Below are 24,677 nucleotides of genomic sequence, written 5' to 3'. Positions count from 1 at the left end.
TGTGTGATGTTGGCAAGCATTTTTGCCTAAGTTTTTAATTTGTAAAATGGTAACTAACAGTATCGACCTTATAAGGTTTCTGTAAGGGTTAAATGGGCTAACATATACTATGTTCTTAGAACAGTGTCTGACAAATGGTTAGTTCTATATTATGTTTGCTATTATCATCATCACCATCATCATCATCATCATCATTATTTCAAACACTATTTGTGGTTTAGGGTAAGGGATGAAATTGGGAGAGATTACCATGGATAACATAGGAAATAAAACAAAATAAAACAGGATCATGGCTTTGCATGAATTAAAATGGTAGTATTCGTATGAACTGAGGAGCATGTAAATCAAATATATGCAAGTGAATTTGAAGAAAGAAACAAGAAATTCCACACATTAATAGGAATGTAAAAAACAATTTGTATATGAAATTATAAAAAAGTAAGTCCAAAGAGTCAATAAACACTGAAATATGCTGAACATCATTAGGAATCAGAAAATGTGAAATAAAATGTCAATGGGATACCAATATAAAGTCTTAGATAAACTCAGCTTTTTGAGACAGACTGAGTTTTTTCCTCAGCCCCACTGCTTTTAGATGTGCTATACAATTTACTTAATCTTTCTGTTCCCAAATCTCCTTATCTATGAAAAGAGAGATAATAAGACTAAACCATGTGAAGCGGCTATCATATTATGTTTCAAACTAATAATATGTCTTACCTCTTAAGGTGTTATGATGAACTAACTAATATATTTGACATTCATAAAACAATGCCTGGAAATAGCAAGAACTATATAAATGTTAACTAAAATCATTAAACCAATAAACTGGAAAAATGTTAAGAAGTTTGAATACATTAGACTTTAATGATATAATCAGGCAAAAACCAACTCTTGATTTTCCCATCTATCCAAACCTGCTACTCTCTAATGTAGTCTTCAGCATTTCAGAAAATGGCACTTCCATATTATTTTTTTGTCTGGGAAGTACCACCCACCCTCTCCCCTTTTATACTGTATGACTTATTTCTTTACTTCATTTAGGAGTCTGTTAAAAAATCACCTTCTCTGAGATGACCAGCCTAACTACTTTTTCCTTTGCATGAATTATAGTCCTTCTTGTTAATTTCTATCCTTTTGCATTTTCCTGTATCCTTTTTATATTTTCCTTATGTTTTTGTTACTCCTGGCACTCATCTTTACCTTTTATATTTTGTATTTGTTAGTTTATTGACTGTAAAGTGATGAAAATGTAAGTTTCATAAGGGCACATGCATTTTAAAAATATAACCACTTTATTGAGATAATTTGCATACCATACAAATCAGCTACAAGGATGCTATTAATTAAAAAAAATGGAAAAATAAGAAATGTTGGAGAAGATACAGAGAAATTAGAACTCTAGTGCATTGTTAGCGTGTACGAAAAATGGTGCAAACACTCTGGAAAACAATATAAAAGTTCCGCAAAAGGTTAAATATAGAATTACCAAATGAGTTAGCAATTCCACTTCTAGGTATATATCCAAAGAAAGTGAAAACAGTGCCTCAGATAGATACTTGTACACCAACATTTATAGCAGCATTATTCACAACAGCCAAAAGGTGGAAACAACCAGTGTCCATCTACAAATAAATGAATAAATAAAATGTAGTATATATACACAATGGAACATTATTCAGCCTTAAGAAATAATGAACTTATGAGACATGCTGCAATATGAAAGAACATTGAAAAATAATGCTCAGTGAAATAAGCAAGTCACATAAGAACAAATATTGTATCGTATCGTTATTTATAAGAGATGACTAGAAAAAGCAAATTTGCAGAGATAGAAAATAATTTCTAGATTATCAGGAGATGGGGGAAGATGGGATGGGGGAGAGTTTGTATGAAACTAAAAAAGGTGAATTTTATGCAACATGAATTATATCTCAATAAAGATGTTTAAAAAAGAGTCCTTTGCATATTCTAGATACAATTCTTTAATCACATATATGACTAGCAAATATTTTATATTTTATCCCATTCTTTTTCACTCTCTTGATGATAACCTCGGAAGTGGAAAAATTTTAATTTTAATGAAGTCCAATTAATCCATTTTTTCTTTAGTCACTTGTGCTTTTGGTGTCATATCTAAGAAGCTTTGTCTAATGCATGTACTAAATTTTATAGTTTTAACTCTTGTATTTAGATATATGATCCATTTCGAGTTAATTTTTCAAGTTTGGTGTGAGGAAGGTCTCTGAGTTCATTCTTTTACAGATATCTATCCATTTGTCCCAACAACATTTGTTGAAAAGACTACCCTTTCCCTATATAATTTTCTTGGCACCTTTGTTGACAATCAATTGACTGTAAATGTGAGAAAGTATTTCTGGACTCTCAATTTTACTCTATTTTTCTATATTCCTAGCCTTATGCCAGTATCATAATGTATTGATTACTATAGCTAGAGTAAGTTTTGGAAATTAGGAATTGTGAATCCTCCAAATATTTTTTTTTTAAAGTTGTGGTGATTCTGTGTCCCTTTCATTTCCATATGAATTTTATGAAAATAAAATGAATGAATTTGTCAAATTCTGCCAAAAAAAAAAAAAGCAGCTAGAATTTTAATAGGGAATGCACTGCATCCTCCCTCCCTATCTATCATCCATCATCTATTGCTCTGTCCTCTGAACATATGAGAGCAAGCTGTACATATCTTTGAACAAACAATATAATTCACATATACCTTTCTCACAGATGAGAACATTCTTTTATATGTATGTCAATTATTCCCAAGCATGAATATAGGATGAGTTTCTATTTGCTTAGGTCTGCTTTAATATCTTTCAGTGAGGTTCTGTAGATTTCAGTGTACAAGTCTTGCAGGTCCTTTGCTTAATTTATTCTTACTATTTAATTCTTTCTGATTCTGTTGTAAAGAGAATTGTTTTCTCCATTTCCATTTTCTATTCTAGAAAAGATATTTGATATTCAGCAAATTGCACTATGAAAATAATTTTCTCATTTCTTTAATTTTGAGATTAAATTTAAATAAATATTAATTTTAAACCAAACCAAGCTATAAGGCAACAAATGCAATTCTTTCTTCCATTCAACAGAAAATCTCCAAAGAAGAACAACATCCTATCACTCCACAACTCTGAGAGTGAAAGGCTTCACATGAGTTATCTGAGTTATCCTGAAAAGTCCTTTTCACTGATGAAGTATTTTCTCAAGAGTAAAGAACACTTTTGTCTTCATTCTATTGATAAATCTCAGATGCTAATTCAGTAGTAATTTCATTCTTCATTCTACATAGAATGGAATTCCGTGCTAGTCAAACTAGTTATGGAATAACATAAAAAGACAGTTCTTTTGATGATCTTCAAGGGTTTTCTTACTGAAAGTACCAGATGGAAATGTTGTTGTACCAATAACATTACTATGGAATGGACCATTTGTAAAACATTGTAATTAATCTGCTCAGAGATACCATAGTTACAAAGTAAGTCTGCAAAACACAAATAGCAAAATATAAAAATGAAGGTCTCTCTTTCAAATAAAAAATATTGAGTAAGAATATTTAAGTCACAATTCTGTCTTTCCTATAAAAATGTAACTTATTTATAGCCATACTTATTTGAGTATATATTTTGATAAATAAAATATCCGAATTATTTTCTATGAATACAAATATTTGGAAAGATCAGAGTTTTAAAAACACATTTAACATTTTATAAATTGTCATGTATTATAGTCCACCCCCTCCCTAATTAAGAATTTGATGCATTAAGAAGGATATATTCATGCTCCTTATTTCTCTATATCCCTTTTATATTGCCCCAGGTGGCAATTAATGTGTGTTTATCTGACCAGGCTTTTGAAAAACAGCTCAGAGAATAAAGTAAAGTTCACAGGAAATTAAGGATAACAACATTTTAGAAAGTTTTACTATTAAGTTAAACAAACTGTTGTTTAAAAAGCCACACAGAGACACACAAAAGTAAAAATGAGTTAGATTATCAGTTTTTTTTTTGCTGCTCTTGCAATGTTCAAAGATACCTCAAAGTAACCAAAAATGCCTCACTGAGTCTTGATACTGCATTGCCAGAAATGGAAAGGTTAAGAGCCTATTAAGACTCAAAGATGTCAAATTCATCTACCTCGTATCAGGGAGCTAGGCTGGGTCTGGATAAACAGGCGAGAGTAAGGATCTAAGCAGAAAATCCCTGTCAGTGCAAGTAGGATGTTGGATGGGATGATTGGTTTGTTGTGGCATTTTTGTCATGATGTATTTAAAAAAAATCATCAAAGAAGGAATGTGGACGGAGTAACTGACCCACATCAGATCCAGTGCAACAATTAACCCAGCAGAAGATCAGCAAGTATGGTGATGCATCAGCAAACCACTTTCTGTTTCCCTAAAAATCCCTTCCTAGAGTGCACCATGTCTTCCAGAAGGAAAAAATGAATATTAACTGCATGACTGATGCTTGATTTATCCCTGGAGAGTGAAGTCAAGGACTCTGCAATGGGAGTTTTAGCAGTGTCCTGACAACTTCAAATCTTACAACCATGATTAAGAGAACAAGCTGTTTCTACTTGGCAAACACTGTCACACTCTGAAGACAAGGGTTTCCTTAAAGATTATTTCCCTCATAAAAAATAAATAAATAAATAAATAAAAATGTGTAATTCACATTCTCCTGGTATACAGACTTAGTTCAAATAACTATATTGTTGCATTACCTCCCATGACTTGACACTAGAATCCCTTTTCCTTTGGGTTGAAGATTTGTGTAGCCTCTCTTCCTTTGGAAATACAGGTACATATAGAGAGCTAGTAGATGGCATTTACTTGTCAGTGCTTGGCTTCAAAGAAGTCATTTCACCTGACTGCACCTGAGATCACTATTAACCATATTTTGAAGGTAATGTTAGACCACTAAATGGCCCAAGGTCAAAAGGGAATGAAGGGATTTCAACCCAGGTTTATCTGATTCCAAAGCTCATCCTTTTTCTAATAAATAGCAATGTCTGCTAAAGTAAAATATCTATTTAGTACTCTAACATATAAATGAGGCCAGTTAATAAAGGAATTATAATTTGCTTACCACAGTGCTACTAGAAATAAACATTCTTTTACTAATAATTTAGAGTGTGTTTCAGGATCTTGTATTTCCTCAGAATCATAATTGAAATACTTATTACTAATCAGAATTTTCTTATCTATTAGTTTATTTATTTATTTATTGTCCATTGCCCCATTTGACTACTTAGTTCAAACCCAAGCATTCAATCAAGCATACAATCAATGTTCAGATATTTGTTGAACCATGATTTTATGAAGCATTGTCTGAATTCATTATTGAAGTTCTCACAATAGATGTATGGAAGAGCTGACTAGTAAAAAGGCTCACATTGTAAAATATTTGAGAAAGCATTTAAATGTTATGTCACTAACTTTTCCTCACATGTATGCAACAAATATATAAAAGTGATGAAATGGCTAAACAACTAAACCCCATCATTTTTACTTACAGCTACTGCCATTTGAAAGGACATTCATGAAAGCATTGGAGAGATTAACAATGAAATATACGATTTGAGAAAAATAACCCTCAGAATGACCCATCTCAGTAGAAGGGAAGGTATTACTGGAAATATTTACAAGTAAACTAGGGCTCATACCTCCAGCACCTCCAAAATCTCAACAACAATAAAAACCAGAAAGCCAAAGCTACTCAAATATTAGTTGATAACATTTCTGCATATTAATATCTGAAACTTGAACAACTGCAAAAAGACAGAATATCTTGCAATATGATAGCACCCCTCATCCAAGGATTTACCAGGTAAAAGGCGAACTGATTTGATTTATTAGAAGAGAATTTGCACATTTGTCAGAATAAAGAAAAAGAAGAGATCTGGACAGGGCAAGATAGAAGAGATTCCCCTAATAGTGAAGACAATTTGGTAATTAATTCCACAACCATGCCTGAATTGTATCTATATGATCTTTCTTTTGTCATTTATATTTATGTTTAAGTCATCTGTTTAAATAGTGTATTTTTTTTTTACAAAATCATCTTTTCTGTGGTCAGAAAACCATTTTCTCAGGAGGCAAACAAAAATTAGATTGGCAACTCACAACAGAGAGAGATCAACTAAATCTACTTATTACGCCTTCTCTTTCTGTCCTCGGTCTGACTTTTCTGCAAAAGAAATCAAATATCACTTTCATTCGTACATTAAACATTTGCAGTGGCCATTAGCTCTGCACCTCATAATTTATCAGTTCTAATCATCTTTGAACCAAAGGAATGTGACTAATTGGATGCATAATCCAAGACACTAAGAGGGAGCCTAAATTGTCTTTTGTTAAGGCCACTTTATCCTACACTCCTCTGAATCCTAGGAGCTGCTGAGGATGTTTGAGATCACATCTCACTGGTGTCCAGAACATTCTTGATTTTAACACCACAGGAAGAAGGAGATCTATCCTTGTACACAACGCAAATCTCTACTGGGAAACATCTTTTTCTTTTGTTTTCTAACTTGCTGTAAAACATATTATTCCCATAACTCAGTGTTAGAAAGAAATATATTACATTGTCAGCAGTTGAAAATTGATATAAACTGTAATTATGAATTCATTAAACTTGATTAGATCCACTCAAAAGCCCCAGTGTTTTTGACAATTTAAATAAGAATTATAAGTGGGTAAATTTTGTCACCTGTCTTGACATATCATATCATGCAAGTACTTCCATAATGGAGACATAACACTGTATATAGACATTTTCAGTGAAATATATCCTCATTTAGAAAACACATTAAACTAATATCCAAAATCTTAACAGAAATGTGTGTGTGTATGTGTGTGTGTGTGTGTGTGTGTGTGTGTGTGTGTGTGTGTGTGTATATATATATATATATATATATATATATGAACCCACTAAACTACAAGTAAGGAGAATCAGACTCTACTCTTTGCACCAGTTAAGAAAAGGTCACCCTAGGCAAATTATTTTAGAGGCTCTACTTCCTATCTGTAAAATCCAGACAAGAGGATCTGAACTATCAAACCTGAAGATTAATAACTGTGTTATTAGGATAGGATGTATAAGAAAGCAATATGAAATAAATGAATTCTAAAACATATAGAAGATTAATTAAAAAGATCTGCTTTTTAAAATAATGTTGCTTTTTAAATAAAAGAAGAATATATTTTAAAAAATCAACTGTTAAAAGATAATGTTAGGAACCATAAATATTTCAAGATAACATTTTTGTAAAGTTTTCAATTTTTAGTAAAGAAAATTCAATTAAAAGATATTTAGAAAGCATAAAGTTGGCTAGCATGTTCAAAGAACTTTAAAAAGGCAATCATAGTTATGTAAATATCATAAAAAAAAGACATATGAAAAATAGTAATCGTCTTCCCCACACTTCACTGCCACCTAGTCCCACTTTCTATAATCAGCAACTTTCAAAACCTTTGGGTATTTCTTCTGCCCTTAATCTCTGCATTCTAAATAATATGCTAACAGACTTTTTCTATATTTATCAATTTAATATGGTATTTGTTGATACCCTGTTATAAGTGATTTAGTGCTTTTGAATCTTCTATTCTATGCTATATCCCAAATCTTTTAGCCTACTCATTTTATCAAGAGCTATGTTGAAATTGCTGGATGGTTACATTACTATTGACTATGTAATACACCATGATTAAGTTCCCATTCTTGTAAAACTTTTTCTCTGGAATTATTAGTCATTTTGGTTATCTATGTCTCTGAAGCTATTTTTTCTTTTTAAATATACTCACAGCTGTCAAAGCACAATAGTTGTTCCAAAGAACCAGGCTCATATTGTGTTGATTCATTTTCCCCCTGGAGATCATCCTTACCAAGTTTTCTATCTTCCCACTCTAATGTGAGCTATACAGCTGACCACACTGGAAATTCCTTCCATTATTCTCCTTTGGTGATCTGTTTCATGGATGCACATTTTCCAGTAGCTTCCTTAAAAAACAGGAAAAAGAGACATAAGGTATTTTAATTATTTGCATGTTCGCATCATATCTTCTTACTTGAACGAATTAGGCAAGTATAGATTTCTCTCTCTGCAACTTCTCTGGAACAATGTGCTGTTGAATACTAGAGTCCTGATTCAACTGAGAAGCACAGCCAAAGGCGTGAATTCCACTGCCTTCCAGCTAAAACCTGTTCTTGCAAGGATATGACATAGAAGAGAAAAAGCAGAGTCAATCTGCTAACACGGAGAGACTTAGGCACCCTCCTCCATGCTGGTGAGGGAATAAAGGGTGATGATAGCACCTAGAAGTTTCCAATCATTCTTTTGTTCTAGCGTTTGATACCCCCTAATTTTCCATCCAGTATATCCCTCAGGGCAAGGCCACAGATCTGATCACATCTCTGCCCAGATCAGCCTGCTTAAAATATAACACCATTCTAAATACATTGCATAAACTGGTACTTCAGGAAACATTTTTCTTGTTTGGGAAACCTTTCTTATTTTATTGTGTATCTCTTAAAAAGCTTTGCAAAGAAATAAAACATCCATTCCTTAATATCTTGTGGACAACAGTTGGCATTAAACAGAATCCATCTGTTTTTTTTTTTTTTTTTTCCTTCTCTCTGTACTTTGGGTTCCATTTTTAGTGCAAACCAAGTTTGTCTTCAGATTATTAGTGTATTTCTAAAATAATATGTTAAGTTGAATTTGTTTAGTATATTTTGTCAATTTTACTCCTTAGCAATTTATTCTGCATGATTGAAAATTATATATCTTCAGGGCTTTAAAGTCATTAATTCACTGTCTTCTATGATCCAGTATTGGATCCAGTTTTAAGAAGTCCAGTGACATTCTGATTTTCAATTAGGATGTTCTCATTGTATCAAGGTGGGCTTCACTGAAGAGCAACCAGGCAGGAAGTTAATCCTTTCCTTACGGTGTCCAGAACTTCAGGACAGAGACCCAACACACCATTCAGAAGTAGAAACATCTCTGAAAGGAGAGCTGTGGCTTCAGTTACTTCCCTTGTTCTACAGTCTCAGAAGTTAATATTTTATAAGTGTACTAGAAAAATAAAATTTACAAACCAAACACATGAACATGGAGAAGTTTACATAAACACACATAATCTCTCTCTGTTAGCTAAAATATTCAACATTATTTTCTAGCTTAAATAAAAATATCTGATTATTTGTCATGAAATAATTTGTTTCTCTTTCAAACATATAATGCCAATAATCCCACCTAAATTTGCAACAAATATGGTATCGAGCTCTCCTTATTGGCCTGTTAACCTGCTTCATGGTAATTCGCTCTGTATTTTTTTTCTTTTCATATGAATAATAAACTGAACTCAAAGATATCCATGAACCTAAGACTATTTTAAACAATTGAGGAAATTGGAAAATTGTCAAATAGAAGCTAAATATAAACACATCATCTTGAAAAACTGCCAAATTTTTTAAAAAGACAGAAGTATTACATGGCCAGAATATAAAATCTTAATTCATCAGAAAGCTGTCAGCTTTTAACCTCATTTTTCAACATGTTTCATTGATTAATAATGAGAACAAGAGAAATTTCCAAGTTCCTGTCCTTTCTGATCCATTGATTTGTTCTGTGACCTTCTGTCTTGACACTGTTGGACCTCAATTTCACAATCTATAAAACCACTCCTGTTAGATTTACTATTAGATCCATTACTCTAGTTTCCGAGATACTTTGGGGGGGGGGGGGGAGACAACATATATATTTCATCTCTTTATATTATGCATCTTTTCTATAATATTTATGTCACTGTAATCTGGATATCTTTCAGAAATCATATTTTAAATTGTTTTATAATATATTTTATATAAGTTTAAGAGATTGTGATTGAAGAGAAGAATTATCTTCAATTTAAATTTATATCATTTAAAGTACACTTGAAATGTAAAACAAATTATAGAATATAAGATGGCAAAAATTATTTTTCTGTAATGAATTTTTTTTTTGGCAAAAAGAGAAAATTGTCTTAATGTTATTTAAGATAATGACAATGAAGATAATGTCACTCAATAAATATCTAGAATTCTCACTACAAAGTATAATCTCAGTGTACCCCTGTGCTGGTTTGGATGTATTATGTCCCCCAAAACACCATGTTCTTTGATGCAGTCTTGTGGAGGCAGACATATTAGTGTTGACTAGGTTGAATTCCTTTGATTGAGTGTTTGAATGGCGTTGTGACTCAAGCAACTGTGGGTGAGACCTTTGCTTGGATAATTTCCATGGAGGTGTTACCCCACCCATTCACAGTGGGTCTTAATTAAATCACTGGAGTCCTATAAAAATGCTCACAGACAGAAGGAGGTGCTGCAGCCAAGAGAGACACTTCGAAGAACACACAGGAGCTGACAGTGGAGCTGGAAAACAACCCAGATCAGCAGACACCAGCCACATGCCTTCTCAGCTAACAGAGGTTTTCCGGACGCCATTGGCCTTCCTTTGGTGAAGGTATCTTGTGTTGATGCCTTCATTTGGACATTTTCATGGCCTTCAGACTGTAAATTTGTAATAAACAAATAAACCCCTTTATAAAATAAACCCCTTTATAAAAGCCAATCCATTTCTGGTATTTTGCATAATGGCAGCAGTAGCAAACCAGAACAACCTCTTACACAGAGGTGATATGTTATTCTCTTCTCTACAGATATGGTGATTTTCTGCTCTAATGTACATGTTATAAAATAGAGAAATAGAGAATAGAAAATAAAGTTTGGCCATAATGAAAATTGGGTGTTTCCCCCCCAAGATACATCTAAGAAATGTCAGAGAAAACATTTTACATAAATTTTGTGCAAAATACATTTGTGCAAAATGTACTCATGTGCTCCTATCAAAACTTCAACAGTTTTTATGCTTTTAGATGGTCCTTGGAAGCCATTGTAATATAGGTCTGTAGCATCTTCTACAAAACATCTTTGTTCTTTAGGTGACCTTCATACATCTAAAAATTATTTATTCTTCAATGTAGCAATATCAGGTGAGGATAGAAAAATATATTTGATAACTAAATTCAGGATTATTAGTCATGGCATCAGTGTAATTGTTCATTTTTAAATTAGCCTTTTCATACATTTATAATAAAAAAGTTTTCAATATTATTAAAGGTGACATCACCTTTAAATTTATTTTAACTATCAATATTTGCTTCCTTGAGTTTAAGGAAATATAATGGAATAGCTGGGATCATTGAATGAAGAAGGCTAACAGTAAGCAACTATACCCCCAGTATTACAACCACGCTACCCCAAGATTCCTTTTGAGAACGCTTTCTTCACTAAACACATCAATAAGATTAAGAATGGTTGAACTCAGTGCTATTTACTTCATGCCTAAGAATCTGGAAGACTTGCCTCCTTACAAGGTGACTATTAATGCCTCACATTTTTTTCTTCAAGCATTTATGGACCATTTATTAAATAGGCAGCAAATATCAGCAAGTAGAATTCAAAGCCAAAGGATATTTTATTAATGTAAATGTTTTATGTGCAACTTGGAAGAAAATAAACTGGATTAAATAATATATTTTTTTGGCTGGGATATTACTAACATATTAATTATATATTTTATATGAATGTGTATGTATAATTAATAGAATATATTTGTTTACACTATATTAATGTAAATGCAATAGAATTAGTAAAATACACTAAATACAATTTTTAATATATATATATATATATATGTAATACAATACATTTGGAGAAAAGTATTTGGGAAGTAAAACTTTCCATTGATGACTAGGGTCTAAAATTATTAACCTAAAACTTTACACACAAAGCATCTAATTGTAATTTTTAAACTATAAACTATTAAACACATTTGTAAAATCAACTTTTATTTAATGACCCAAAGTTTATATGATCTCAAATTATTTAACTCTTAAATATTCAGGCACAAATACCCCAAGAATCTATTAAAATGGGTTACTCGAAGAAGTGTCAAGAGAATTAACCCTTTCCCTAAAAATATCAACACTTTAAATTGTTTGGTATGCCTTCAAAATGCTGTAATTTTTTCCCCATAAAGGCTATTCTGCAAATCTTCATCTCCTTTATTGCATAAGTGTTAGAAATGTTTAGGTATAACTATTAGACTGCAATTCTTTTGAATTTTTCTTTTATGAGAAAATAGCTATAAGCAATGTAAGAAATTGTCACCATATATTGGTATAAGAGTCATAGCCTTTGATTAAATAGGAACATCTATGGGTTATGCTAGATGTCCCATAGATCAGGTTATCAATTTACCTTTACACATACTGTATTTTGATGTTTCCAAAATAAGAGTAACGGGAACACAGTTTCTGATAAACGAAATTCAATTTCATATTATAAAATTTAGGGCTGAATTATTGCATTGCCTAATTTTTACCAATCAGTTAAATTAAGCTGCATATTGCAAATGTGTTAGATGCCTGCCCTGTTGCCATAGCATAAAATAATATCCTCAATGCTGACTACATGGTTTTATCATATTAATTGTTAATAACCCAGGAAAGAGCCTAACTGTCTATCAGATCTTTTATTGGACTTTCATTATGATTTTGTGCACCTCACCCATTTTGGATACTCTGCTGGAGGGGCAGCATGGTGACTTTCTTTAAGCAATGTGATTTGCTGTTTAGGCCCTGGAATCCTTGCATAATGTCCCCATTGTGTATCTCGGAGTGCTAGGGAAAAGAAACAATCCAGGGTATAAGTTTGTACTGCTACTAAGGAAAGAGAAGGCAAGACAGATTCCAGTCTTTTATGACATCTTGCTAGCAATAAAGATCTGTAGCATTGGTACCAGTTTATATTAATTACAGATTGATTCTCATGTCAGTTCCACAAAACGGTAATTCTGCCAAAGAAATTGACAATAGTTTGGAATTTAATCTTAAATCTGAATGTTTTGACTTTTGTCGAATCTTCATAGGAACTTTAAAGAGAAAATAACCTCTCTTAAAAGGGAAACCCTATTATGGGCAATGACAGTTACAAAAAAGAAACATGTTTCTCCTCCCTTAATGACTGTGGCTAACAACAAGATTCAATTTCTGAATCAGCATAAAATTGGACAATGTTCTTTCAACTAAGCTAATATTGTGATACAGAATAACGTGTTAGCTAGAGTACAGCTATTCTTTAAAAGCAAAAACGCACACACACATTGTCCTATTTTATATGCACTACATTTCACATCGGAGAACATTAAAAACAGAAATTTTACTGGAATCAGCATTCAGTTTAATCAATTCCAGGGAAAACAAATTTTTGTATTTCTCCAGCATACAGAGGAAAATAAAACAAAACAAAAATAAACTAAAATAAAGTATGTCAGGGAGGACAGATAACAAAACAAATTTCCAAGTAAAGAATTACAGATCTTTCTCAGGAAGAAAATAGTAATTAACAAATAAACAAAAGCAAACTACAATCAATAAATTTTATTATATATTTTTTAAAAGGGGGAATGAAAGGGAAACAAGTAATATACGCTATTTAAAGGAGTTCAATGTGTTTCAGGAAGAACTGATAGAAGATTCATATGGATACATCCTACCAAAAGTGCTGAATTACAAAGATAAAGAAAAATGCCCAAGGCCTTACTGGCAGGGAAAACAATCAGGTTGTTCATGAAGAAAAAAATCATGGCAGTCTTAGATTTCTATAAGGAAGTAAACAAAAAACAATATTAGAAATAAATAAACAACCATCAGTTTTAATAACACCATAAATAATTAAACTATTAAATTGAGCATTTAATGATACTGAATACAAATTTTATAATACTTAGACTTTAAGAATTAAAAAATGATAGACTTAGAAAACACATAAACAAAAAACCATTAATTTATAACAGATTTATAATAAATAGATGCTGAAAAATATTTAAGCAAATGTAAATAGAACATGTAAGTGGTAATAGGTAAATATGAAGTCAAGGCAAAAATATTTAAACAAGATTGAAGATGAGTGTTTCTGAATATATGAGTCTTGATTACATGGACCAAAAGAAACCACTCAAAATACTGATAGATGAAGTAGTAAATACGCATAAGCACACACATAATATAGGAATAAAATACTGAAAAATCTGTTCCAATTTGCTAGAGCTGCCATTATGCAATATACCAGAAATGGATTGGCTCTTAAAAAGGGGATTTATTAGGTTACAAATTTACAATCTTAAGGCCATAAAAGTGTCTAAACCAAGGCATCAGTTAGAGGATACCTTCACTGAAGGAAGGCCAGTGGTGTTCAGAAGACCTCTTTCAGCTGGGAAAGCATGTGGCTGGTGTCTACTAGTTCTTTGCTCCTGGGTTGTGTTTCAAAATGTCTTTCTCCAAAACTTCTCTGACCTTCTGTCTCTCTTAGCTTCTCTAAGCTCTCTGCTTGGTTCTCCTGGGGTGTTTGTCTATAAGCATCTGTGAATTTTCTCTTGGCATCTCCAGGATAAACTCTGGACTTCAGCTCTTAGCTTAGCATCTCCAAACATCCTGTGTGCATCTTCTAGTGTCTCCATGTATCAGCATCTGTGTTGATTCTTGAGCTCTCTTAAGTATTCCAGTGAACTAATCAAGACCCACCCTGAATGGGTGGGGTCCATAACTCCATGGAAATAATTTAATCAAAGTTCTCACCCACAGTTGGGTGAGTCACATCTCCATGGAAACTCTCAATCATAAAGTTCCACCCTAATCAAAAGGCTAATAAGTCTGCCCCCACAAGATTGCATTAAAGAACATGGTATTTGTGGGGGACATAATAGATTCAATCCAGAATATTCCACCCCCTGGACACTAAAAAGACATGTTCTTTCCAAATGCTAAAATAGTTTCATTTCATGACAATATAGATAAGTAAAAATTCTTATCAAAAGGAAGGCTAGGGTCATGTATGATGCCAGAAGGAAAGATAGAAGATAAAGACTAGGACAGTATAACTTAGTGATAATTATAGAGGTCAATGGTGGTGATTAAATGTACAAATATAGGGATGTTATTATATGAGAGAGAACAAATAAATGTCAACTTTGCAAGATGCTGAGAATGGGATGATATTAGGGGAAAATACAATCAATGCAAACTAGAGTCTATAGTTAACAGTAACATTGTAATATGCCTCCACTAATTGTAACAAAGGCAATAAACCAAAACTAAATGTCTATAAGAGGAAGTTATAAGGGAAGGGTATGGGATTCTTGGTGGTGGTTGTGCTGTCTGAACTTTTTAATGCATTTTATTTTCTTTTATTTTTTCTTTTATATTTTTATTCATCATTTTCTTTTCTTTTTTTCTTTTGTCTTTTTTCTCCTCTTATTCTTTTTCTGTGGAAGAAATGGAAATGTCCACATATAGATTGTGCTGGTAAACGAATAACTATGTGATTATATCAGGAACCACAGATTGTTTACTTAGGATTGAATGTTTAAAAAATAAACAGAGGGGTATAAGAGTTGGAGAAAATGTGGAGAGAAGGATGCAACTAATCACTGCTGGTGGGGAAGCAGAATGGTGCAGCCCATCTGGAGGACAGTGTGGTGGCTCCACAGGAAGTTAAGTATGGGGTTGCCATATGGTCCTGCAACCCCATTATTGGGGATATACTTGGAAGAACTGAAGGCAGGGAAATGAATGGACATTTGCACACTGGTATTTATGGCAGCAGTATTCATGATTCACAATGGATGGAGGTGGCCTAATGGTACATCAACTGATAAATAGAATGGTGAACTGTGGTGTATGCATACAATGGACTATTGAGCGGACGCAAGAAGAAATGAAGTTGTGAGATACAAAACTAAGTAAATGGAACTTGAGGACAGTGGGTTCTGTGAAATAAGCCATAAATGAAAAGACAGACATTATAAAGCCTCACTAATATGGACTAACTATAACGGGCAAACTCTTAAAATTGAATCTGAGAGAATAGGTTATCAGTGGAAGGCTTATTGTAATGGTTCCTAAATCCTAAGCTCTTATAGCAGTCACATCTGTTCATAAGTTGCAATGGTTATTTCTAGATTCTGAGATGCTGAGCTCTTCTGTATAACCTGGCCAGTCCCTGGAACTTCAGATATCTAGATGACACCTGAGACTCAGAGCTAGAGTTCAGTAGCTATGAATGTCAGCAATATCCCATACAGAAAATGTTAAAGCAGCTGAAAAAGGGATCAGAATTCAATTAGAGATATGAACAAAATGGCCTTGGTTAGGACTAAGGTAAATCTGACTAAAGGGTAGAGGATGATATTGACTGTATTTTAAAACTTCAGAGATGTTTATTTGGTGGAAAATCTTTAATTTCTGTAGCATGCTGTATAATTTAACTTGTAGGTCAGTTTATTCAAACACCATAGTTACACTGAATAGGGAGTGAGATCTGGTTTGTTTATACAGCTTAGTGTGAAGCCCTGATACATCCTGAGTAATTTGGGCAGAGGATAAATAAGTATTTGCAAAGCCCCCTTGAGGGACTGGAAGGAAATTTGGAAATATTAAATTTGCCCACCTGGGGAATTCTTTATATTCTCGCAAACATTGGGGTCTATCAATTTAGTAGGCCAAGCCCTCAATCTTGGGGCTTGCCCTAATGAAGCCTATTGCTGCAAAGGAGATGCTAAGGCTACCCATAATTGCATCTAAGAGTCACTCCCAGAGAACCTCTTTTGTTGCTCTCTTGCTAAGCCAACTTGGCAGGTGGACATGCTGCCCTCCGACCTATGTAGGACATTACCGCCAGGGTTGTAAATCTCCCTGGCAGCATGGAACATGATTCTGAGGGATGAGTCTGGACCCAGTATCATGGTTTGAGTATGCCTTCTTGACCAAAAGAGGGAAAGAAATGAAACAAAGTAAAGTAACAGGGGCAGAGAGATTTCAAATGGAGCCAAGAGGTCATTCAGGAGGTTATTATTATGCATTACATACATATCCCTTTTTAGTTTTTAGTGTATTAGAACAGCTAGAAGAAAATACCTGAAACTGTTGAACTGCAACCCAGTAGCCTTGTTTCTTGAAGATGGCTGTATAACTATGTAGCTTATATGGTGTGATGTGAGGTTGTAGAAAATCTTGTGGCTCACACTCCCTTTATCCAGTGTATAGAAAAATGAACAAAAAAATGGGAACAAAAAAGTAAAGGAGTAATGGGGAGGATGGAGGAGATGGGTTGTTTTGTGTAGTCTTTTTTACTTTTATTTCTATTCTTATTTTTATTTGTATTATTTTGTGGATTAATGAAAATGATCAAAAATTGACCATGGTGATGAATGCACAATTATCTGATGATACTGTGAACAACTGATTGTACGCTTTGAATGACTGTATGGTATCTCACCATATCTCAATAAAATTACAAGAAAAAAAATTCAGTAACAGGCCTGGTTTGTCCTAGGCAAAATTCCCCTCTGGCTGTGAAACTTAGAACAAGTTATCTGCTTCCAATATACAAAGGAGAGATAGTCATAGGATAAACATTCCCTTTGCCATAAGGAGAAATTGGAAGGAAAATGGGGGTCACAGTACTGAAACAGTTGCGAAGAACTTCAGGGCATACTTTATTACATTTCAAAATCTGAGAATCATTTGTAGAATGACATTTTGTCCTCAGATCTTGAGAGAGCAGGAGTTCTACCCTTCCCAAGGCTTACACAGCAGTCATTTTCTCTCCAAACACTGGGGTGATTCCCTGAACATAGCCACCAATTGGGGAGACCACCTTCTTGTTGGCCTCATCCTCTTAAGCATTGGGTTGCCACCCAGACTCCGCATCTCTGGGGCAAAGGCTCTCCACTCTCAGAACAGTGGGTTGGAGGCCAGGCTGTCCACAATCTCTGGGGAATGTGCTGTACCCTTGCTAATGCTTAGGGTGGCAGCACTCTTCCTGAGCATCAAGGCAGAAGGCCTGCCCTATGCCTCCAGGGCAAACTCATCCTTTCCACATGAATGGGTAGGTCCCCTCTCCTGGCCTGAGGTTTCTGGCTTCCGACTTTATCTTCCATGGTTCTGCCTTTGAAGCCTTCTCTCCTTCAATTTGTCTCTTTTTTGTCCCTTTTAGTCCAGACAGGCAATGGTTCCATTTATGCATGTTCTAGTTTGCTAATGCTGCAGAATGCAAAACACCAGAGATGGATTGGCTTTTATAAAAAGGGGGTTTATTTGGCTACACAGTTACAGTCTTAAGGCCATAAAGTGTCCAAGGTAACACATCAGTAATCAGGTACCTTCACTGGGGGATGGCCAACGGCGTCCATAAAACTTCTGTTAGCTGGGAAGGCACGTGGCTGGCGTCTGCTCCAAAGTTCTGGTTTCAAAATGGCTTTCTCCCAGGATGTTCCTCTCTAGCAAGCTTGCTCCTCTTCAAAACATCACTCACAGCTGCACTGAGTTCCTTCTCTTTGAGTCAGCTCATTTATATGGCTCCACTGATCAAGTCCCACCCTGAATGGGTGGGCCCATGCCTCCATGGGAATATCTCATCAGAGTCATCACCCACAGCTGGGTAAGGCACATCCCAAGCAAATCTAATCAGCACCAAAACCCAAAACGTCTGCCCCACAAGACTACATCAAAGATAATGGCGTTTGGGGGACACAATACATTCAAACTGGCACAATACATATCTCACAAAAAATTTTTTGGCTTGGTATGCAGCATACAGGGTTCAAAACCATCAGACAACAGGACTTTCCACAAATCCTCTCTGGTTAATTCCATCTCCAATTCTGGCTTGTACTGAAATGACTGGCTATTCCAGGTTTCATTAAATCCTCATGTGATACACTGTCCTCTGGGGTCTCACTTTCTGGAGGCCAAGAATTTTCCAGACTATCAATTTCTAGTTTCTTTGTACCTAAGAGTTCAGTTCTCAGCTTATCTCTTTCCTGTCACATTTTACTATAAGCTGCAAAGAGAAGCCAGGCTGCATTTTCCACTTTTTGTTTGGAGATCTCTTCAGTTAAGTATCCCAGCTCATCACTTTCAAATTCTTTCTTCCATCGAACACCAGGACTCAATTTTGCCAAATTCTCTGCCATTTTAAAACAAGGATTGCCTTTCTTCCAGTTGGCAATGACACATTCATCATCTCTGTATATGGCCTCAATGGAAGTGACTTTAGAGTCCATATTTCTACCAACAGTCTTTTCAAAGCAATCTAGGCCTTTTCCATTTAAAAAGTTATTCCAACATGTTTGATATTTGCAAACTCAGCAGCACACCGTTCCTGGTACCAAAATCTGTTCTGGTTTGCTAAAGCTGCCGTTATGCAAAATAACAGAAGTGAATTGGCTTTTATAATGAGTATTTATTAAGTCACAAATTAACAGTCCTAAAGCCATAAGTGTCCAAACTAAGACATTAACAAGAGGATACCTTCACTGTAGGAAGGCCATTGGTATCCGGAACACCCCTTTCAGCTGGGAAGGCATGTGGCTGGTGTCTGCTAGTCCTTTGTTCCTGGGTTGCATTTCAAAATGTCTTTCTCCAAAATTTCTCTGACCTTCTGTATCTCTTAGCTTCTCTCAGCTCTCTCTGGGGCATTTCTCTCTAAACATCTGTGACTCCTGTCTTAGCTTCTCTGGGGCAACTCTGGGCTTCTTCTCTTAGCTTATATCTCAAGACATCCTTCTGTCTGGATCTTCAAGCATATCCAAGTGTCAGTGTCTGTTCCAGTTTGCTAATGCTACCATTAGGCAAAATAACAGAAATGGATTGGCTTTTGTAAAGGGGGTTTATTTGGCTACAAATTTAAAGTTCTACAGTCATAAAAGTGTCGAAACTAAGGTATTAACAAGAGGATACCTTCACTGAAGAGTGGCCAGTGGTGTCTGAAACACCTGTGTCAGCTGGGAATGCATGTGGCTGGGGTCTGCTGGTCCTTTGCTCTTGGGTTGTGTTTCAAAATGATGTTCTCCAAAATGTCTCTGGGTCTCTCTTAGCTTCTCTGGGGCAAACTCTGGGCTTCGTCTCTTAACTTAGCATCTCCAAATGTCCTTCTGTCTGCAACTCCAAGCACTCTTCAGAGTTAGTAAGTGTCAGCATGCATCTGGGTCTGTGCTGGCTCTTAGCATCTCTCTTAAATACTTCAGTGAACTAATCAAGACCCACCCTGAATGGGTGGGAACCACACCTCCATGGAAATAATTTAATCAAATGTCTGACCCACAGTTGGGTGAGTCATATCTCCTGGAAGCACTCAGTCAAAAGGTTTCACCCTAATCAAAAGACTAATAAGTCTGCCCTCAGAAGATATCATTAAAGTACATGGCATTTGTGGAGGACATAATAGATTGAAACCAGCACAGTATTTAAATGAATGTACCAAAATTTTACCCTTAAAACAAAACACTTTCTTTCAAATACAAAAACTTATTTTTAAAACGCAAAAACTATACCCAAAGTCCTCAGAGCTGATACTTTATGAGCCACAGTCTCTGAACTTAATGAAGTAAACATAAATGACTACTGACAGGACTAGCTTCATTCCTTAAACAACAACAACAAACAGCCTTATAGAAAACCCGCGGGCAACCACCATTTTAAAAAACTACAAAAATATGCAGCATTAGGAATTTTTAAAACATGGATAAAAGAAATTTAGAGAAGCTATAAAATATTTGAGAATATTTAATATAATTCTATATTAATAAATTTTATGTATTTATAAAAAACATGATCTTTTAAGAAATTATGAATTACAAAAATAATGGAATAAGAAAAATTTTACTGGATCAATAAATATGGAATCCTTAAGGAAAAATTTTTAAAAATTAAGTCCAAAAATGATGAAAATCTATACAGTTTATAAGGAAGTTCTTGTAGAATTGTTCAAAATGATTTCTATGATCCAAGAAATGTCTCAGAATGTAGGGAAAAAGTGGAAAACTCCCATATCCATGATATTAATTTGGTATAACACGGACAATAAAAATAATAAAATGATAAGACTAACAAAAGCTGCATACCAACATCACTTAAAATGCAAAGGTTTTCCATAAATTAGAAAAATGGCCAAAGGAAATATACAATTCACAAATAAGAACTATAAAAGGTAATTAACTTATTATCAGTATATAATTTTACTATTAATGAAAGAAAATAAAATAGTAACAAAATGGTACTTACAAGAAATATATTATGTATTCCTGCATGGTAAAATGGGTACTCTCGTGCATGCTCACAAGAATGTAAAATTGTTCAACTTTTCTGTTCAGCAATTCAGTAATGTACACAAAGAAATTTTCAAAGGTAAATATACGTTGTCCCTGTAATTCCACTCTGAAAACATTTTGCTAAATAGTTAAATACACATAAACAAATTAATTACAGAAGTTTTCATTGCTACAATATTTATAATAGCCAGAGAAATAAAACAACATAAAAGTTCAACACATATATTATGGCTTAATTATTTTAGTGTATCCATGTAATAATGTTCTAGGCAAATTAAATATCACATTTTAGAATAATAGTTAATCATGTGGAAAATACTCATTATGGTATATTTAAAATAACAATGTATAAGTATGGCTCAATATTATTTAAATGTGTATGTGTGTGTGTATATATAAAATAATATACAAAAATCGCACAATCGGTATTAACCAAGATATCCTTTTTGAGTTTGCTATATGTAGCTCTTGACAAAAATCTAATTTAAACAATCAGTACTTGATAAAAGTAAGAAAAAGTGATAAGCAAATATTGTCTAACCTTTTCCTAACTTGTATTCCATTTTATTTCTTTATACTTGAACCATATTATTTTAACATCCTGATATTTTCTGAATTACAAGTCTTACTTAGGCAACTCAATAAAATAAATGGTGAGGAGAACTACCTAGGTATGTGCCTTATGTCCTTTACATAAAAATATAAATAATGCATTCTATAATTGAGCACCTGGAAAATATTTTTCTCTCATAACAAAAGGTTATATACTTTTTTAGCCATGCAGTAAGATTATCATATATCCTTTTAAATTTACATAAAAGAAACATGATATATTAATCAATTGAAACCATATCATCTCTCCCCTTCTTAAAAGATTTTACATTTTATGATTATGTTTATAGAAACTCAAGTTAAGTGTAATGCTGTGTTGAAGCATGAAAAATCTAAATTATATAAGAAATTTACATGACTGTATAAACTACTATTGAGGTTGACTCTCCCATCAAACAAAACTATCATCTCTCTATGGAGTGAAATACAATTAGCATTTATCTGTATAAAGAGTAGAGATCGATATCTAATTCAGTAGCCTATTATAATCCTCTATTTCTGACCTAGGTAGAGAGACAGGCAAAGAAAGCAAAAGAGTGATAATGAGAGAGTTTAAAGATTAGGTGCAAACATCATAGTTCACACCTACCACAGTCAATGCCCCAGTCTAGTCATCTTTGTATTTCACTGCTCATTGCCAATAATGGGAGTACTCTCGGAATTATTTTTACTTGGAAAAAATAACATGCAGTTATAAATGAATTTATTACTATCCACTGACTTTTTTCTATATGGAAATATATCTGTATTTTTTACTTTGTTTACTGTTTAATACATTAAATATAAGCAACCTATGGTTATACAACCACTGATATGTTGACCTTTTCTGCTAGCAATATTAAAAATTTATGCATGCTTCATTAATATTTTATGATAATAGTATTTAAAAAAATTGTCTCCTAGGAGATGAGGACTTGTGTCTGTCCTATCAGTTCTCCTTCTTAAAGACACTGTCTAAGGCAACACTTGGATCATAATACTTAAACATTTTTTCTATGTTGTCCCTGTTTGTGACAACCAATGTTGATTAATGTTGGATCCCCTTTCAATGTTTCACATATAGTTGAGATTAGCAATACTTGTAAGTTTCTTCCTTTTCCTGGTAGAATTCTGATAGTTTATAAAATAAACAGTGTAATAGTAAGTTCCCAGTGTTTACTAGTTCCTACCTATACATACACACACACACACACGTAAACACACATGCTTAGACATATATATATAAAAGTAAATGTGTATATGTATATACATGCATGTATGTATATATACTTACAGGTATTTATTTTTCCATGCTTTATACATTCACATATACTTAATAGAAGAACAAAAACATCAATTTACATTTTCATTTCAATTGTATTAAAATGAAATAAAGCGAAACATATTCACTTACTTTGGTATTAAAATTACTTTTGAATACTTTTTATTATCATTTTATTTTTTGAGTATGTACTGATTAGGGTTAGTAATGTTACCTGTGTAATAACCCTCAAAACTTGGATGATTGACAGTTTAAATGTTTATTGTTCACGCAGGTCAAAGTCAACATGGTCAGCAGGGGTAGGAAAAAGGTTCTAATTCATGAAGACATTCAAAGACATGGTAGAAGATCTACCATCACCAATAAATAGCTTCATATTCACTGTGACAATAGCCAGTAAACAAAACAGGGAAACAAGGAGAGATTGTGAAGCAGCTCTTAATTACCTCATGCCAGATGTCACACATAACTTCTACTCACATTTCATTACCAGGACACAGTCATATTAAGCACCTACTATAAGCAAAAGGGATAGAAAGCCATTTAATTGGGATCAGGAAAAGGAAATAGGTTTTATGAGCTATTCCTCAGTTCCCCAGCTACTAAAACAAATACCACACAATGGATTGGCTTAAACAATGGGGATTTATTGACTCATTGTTTTGAAGCTAGGAGAAGTCCAAATCTGAGGTGTCAGCAAGGTGATGCTTTCTTCCCAATGCCTGTGGAATTCTTGGTATGGTTGCTAGAGATCCCTGGTCCTTGATTTCTCTGTCACATGGCAATGTACATGGAGATGTCTTTTTTCTCTTCCAGGCACCATTGACTTCCGCATCTTACCATGGCTATCACTTTCTATGTCTGAATCCCATTCAGTTTATAAAGGTCTCCAGTAATCCAGATTTAAGCTGAACCTGATTCAGTTGGGCCACACCTTAACTGAAGTGACATCTTCAAGAAATGCTTTTTTACAATGGGTCCACACCCACCAGCATCCCTACCAAGAACATGTCCAAACTGGGGTATACAATTCAATCCATCACATGTGTGTACCCAAACTTTGCCACAAATTTCACATAAGCTCATGAATTTTACTGGCACAATTTGTTCAGATAATTCTACTATTATTTTATCATGATTATTATTGTCTTGATAATAAATTCACCATGACATTTCCAGTGTGAGCTTTCAAAATGTTCTCTGAAAGGATGCTAATCCTGAAGACATCTTTTTATTCTAGGCAGTGACAAGATACAGAAGACTCCTCCCAGTCTTTTCCTGACCCAAGACAGAGATTCAGCTAAGCTCCTTATTCTTTTTAGGTGGGGAAGAGTAGTAAACTCTGCTCTGACATATAGCTACTAGGGATACACATGGACCAAAACACTGTAACTGCTGGGTCAATTATAGGAGTGACACAGTGGAAGATATATATATATAAAGATCCTGAATTGAAATTCATTTAATATGCTATATCACTGCATTCTATTTTTAAAATAGTAATGGGTTTTCATTGACAAGATTTTCTAAGATATTGACAAGTTATTTGGATGCTTGGTTCAAGCCCTTC

The 24,677-nt window shown here is 33.9% G+C and overlaps 1 long non-coding RNA gene across 1 annotated transcript in view; it reads right to left on the bottom strand.

Moving 5' to 3' along the window:
- The window catches only part of LOC119534190, a 144,537-nt gene that overhangs the window by 37,774 nt on the left and 82,086 nt on the right, over positions 1-24,677 (bottom strand). The window contains exon 2 of the long non-coding RNA XR_005216977.1: positions 7,901-8,011. This is a non-coding gene — a long non-coding RNA (uncharacterized LOC119534190). The remainder of the gene's footprint in view (positions 1-7,900; positions 8,012-24,677) is intronic.

Source organism: Choloepus didactylus, chromosome 5, assembly GCF_015220235.1.
Source record: "Choloepus didactylus isolate mChoDid1 chromosome 5, mChoDid1.pri, whole genome shotgun sequence".
NCBI classification, from domain to species: Eukaryota; Metazoa; Chordata; class Mammalia; order Pilosa; family Megalonychidae; genus Choloepus; species Choloepus didactylus.
The sequence above is the reverse complement of the archived record's forward strand: the minus strand, read 5'-3'. Positions and strand labels throughout refer to the sequence as shown.